General features: G+C 47.5%; 1 protein-coding gene across 1 annotated transcript in view; it reads left to right on the forward strand.

Annotated features, from left to right (window-relative positions):
• The first annotated feature begins 2,652 nt into the window (after window positions 1–2,652).
• DDX39A (DEAD (Asp-Glu-Ala-Asp) box polypeptide 39A) overlaps window positions 2,653–2,834 on the forward strand; it is a 7,712-nt gene continuing 7,530 nt past the window's right edge. The window contains exon 1 of the mRNA XM_005865845.2: window positions 2,653–2,781. The gene's annotated coding sequence lies outside the window, so the exon portion shown is untranslated. The remainder of the gene's footprint in view (window positions 2,782–2,834) is intronic.

Genomic DNA, 2,834 nt, shown 5'->3' on the forward strand with positions numbered 1-2,834 from the left:
TATATTCAGGTTTGGAAATTTCTTACATTGACACACAACTCAGAATGAGGTCCTGTCGGACTTTTTTCATTATTATAAAAGCTTGGACAGCTTAGAATTAATTCCCCCACTTCTGTTCTTGCCTCCTTCAACCCATTTGCCACTCTCCTGCCAGAGTGTCTTATACAAACACAAATCTGATCATGTCACTCCCCTGCTTACAGCCCCACAACGGACACAGAAGAGCAGACAGATGATTCCCCACTGTCTTGGGATGAAGGCTCCGTGGACAATGGATTGCCACACACTGACCATTCCCCACTGCTTCCTCGCCAAAATAGTACTTATCTTGATGACTGAAGTGTTTTTTGTTTTGTTTTGGGTGGCCCCTTAAATTTTGCATGCCTCACCCTCATTTTGGCCCTGCTGGGCACATTGCAGGTGCCCATAGCTCTGTAAGTGCTATGGTGTGATTATTACACACAATACCTACTTATAGTATGAAACGCCTCCCTCTGGATTGACTGATTTCCCTTCATTGGGCTTTTTGGCTGAAATTGTACCTCTAGGGACTTCCTCTCCAGCATATGTCGTCAGTTTGACTCAGACTCTTATAAAAATTCTCTACAGGTGCCCGGCTGGCATGGCTCAGTGGTTGAGCATTGATTTACGAACTAGGAGGTCACGGTTCGATTCCTGGTCAGGGCAGCTTTATATTCCTTGTCTAGAACATAGACTCCAAGATAGCCGAGGCTAAATGAAATGGAAATGCTAGGATCTCCTTGGAAACAGTGGTGGAAGGGGTAACTGTGTCAGGGGCTTAGGGAGACGGGAATGCTAGAGCAGGCGTATCTTTTTGACCTGCCTCCCCCCTCCAATCCCCAAATCAAAACATAACTGAGAAAAGACTGACTACACCAGGTGTGGGCAAGGACTGAGTCACTGGAACTCTCACAGGGTGCTAGTGAAGTGTGAAGGGGAACTACCGCTCAGGGAAACTCATGATCCACCTGAAACTGATACAAAATGACATTCGATGTAAACTGTAAAACAAGCGAACACACAAAACACCTCGGCATCTACTATAGCTGCACACATGACCTAGGGCCCACCAGTCCATTTCCAGGTACTTACCATGGATAAGTGAACTCATGTTCATAAAAATACCTGCCTACACTTTATTCACAATGACCAAAGACTGGAAACAACCAAATGTCCATCATGTTCCATTGCTATGAAATTCAAGAACAGAGAAAGCTCTAGTGATAGAAATCCACATAGTGGGTGCCTGGGGGGCGAGGCTGGTAGGGAGGTAAGGCGTGTGTCTGACTTGAGAGACGCAAGGGAACTTGTTGGAAATAGTCCACATCTTCACTGGGCAATAGTTACTTGGGTGACAACCTGTTCCCTTTACCGTAAACATTACCTTTCAGCAAAGTACTAGGAGAAAACATCTTAATTTTGGTTTTGTGACCTGAAACTGCACTAGCACAGTGTCTGACTCAGGACATGCCTCTCAGCAAACAGGTTTTTTTTTTGCCACATCCATTTCTCTCACTCCAGCGCCATGAAGGACTCCTTTCCCCGGCAGGTGCAAACCATCCTCTCCACACTGGTCACCCCAAGCTCCGGTGAATGCCATCACAAAATCCCTAAATTCCGTGCCCAGCGTAGAGGCAACATTTATCTCATTCCATTTCTTCAGTGTCTTATAATTTTCTGAGTACAGATCCTTTACTTCCTTGGTTAAATTTATTTCTAGGTATCTTATTTTATATATACATATTTAAATATATTTTTATTGATTTCAGAGAGTAAGGGAGAGGGACAGATATAGAAACATCCATCATGAGAGCGAATCATCTATGGGCTGCCTCCTGCACACTCCACACTGGGGATGAGCCAGCAATCAGGGGAATGTGCCCTGATGGGGAATCCAACCCTGACCTCCTGGTTCATACATTGACGCTCAACCACTGAGCCACGCTGGCTGGGCAAGGCTTCTTTTCTTTTCTTTTCTTTTTTTTCTTTCTTTCTCTTCTTAATGTATATTTATTGATTTAAGAGAGGAAGTGAGAGAGTGAGAGAGAGAGAGAGAGAGAGAGAAACATCAATGATGAGAGAGAATCACTGATTGGCCGCCCAGGCATGTGCCCTGACCTGAATCGAACCATGACTTCCTAGGTTAGCCATCAACCACTGAGCCCTGGGAGGCCACATTTCTTAAAAGTAACACACTCACGCCCTGGCTGGTTTGGCTCAATGGATAGAGCTTCGGCCTACAGCTCTGCTCGATCCCTAGTAGGGGGTGTACAGGAAACAACCGATCCATGATTCTCTCTCATCATTGATGTTTCTATTTCTCCCTCTCCTTTCCTCTCTGAAGTCAATAAAAAAAAAAAAGAAAAAAAAGAAAGAGTAACACTCCTAGTACAAGTCAATCATTCCGGCTTCCATTGCCAGCACCAAATATGGCGGAAGCCACCTCAGGCCAAACCCCGGTCACATGACAGGAGGCAGGCAGACACCAGCCCAACCCACTCGGGCGCCTATTTTTAGATCGACCAATGAACCCGAGGCAAGAGGCACGCCCTCTTTCCTCTCTTCACCAATAGCGTTCAGACATCTTCCGCAGAATCCAATCACCGCTCCCGCCTCTCTTGACTGAAAAGCCAACGGCCCAGTGAGCAGACCCTCAGTCCAACGCAGGAGGCAGGAAGCGCTCTAGCTCGTGTCGGGGCGCGGGACGGGCATCCGTGGTGGGTCGACTCTCGGAGCGCGCGGAGGCGAACGGGGAACCAGGTGAGAGTCGGGTCCGGGGCGCGGGGCCCCGGTTCGGGGACGTCGGGCCTGCG

Source organism: Myotis brandtii, unplaced genomic scaffold, assembly GCF_000412655.1.
Source record: "Myotis brandtii unplaced genomic scaffold, ASM41265v1 scaffold2134, whole genome shotgun sequence".
In the NCBI taxonomy this organism is placed as follows: domain Eukaryota; kingdom Metazoa; phylum Chordata; class Mammalia; order Chiroptera; family Vespertilionidae; genus Myotis; species Myotis brandtii.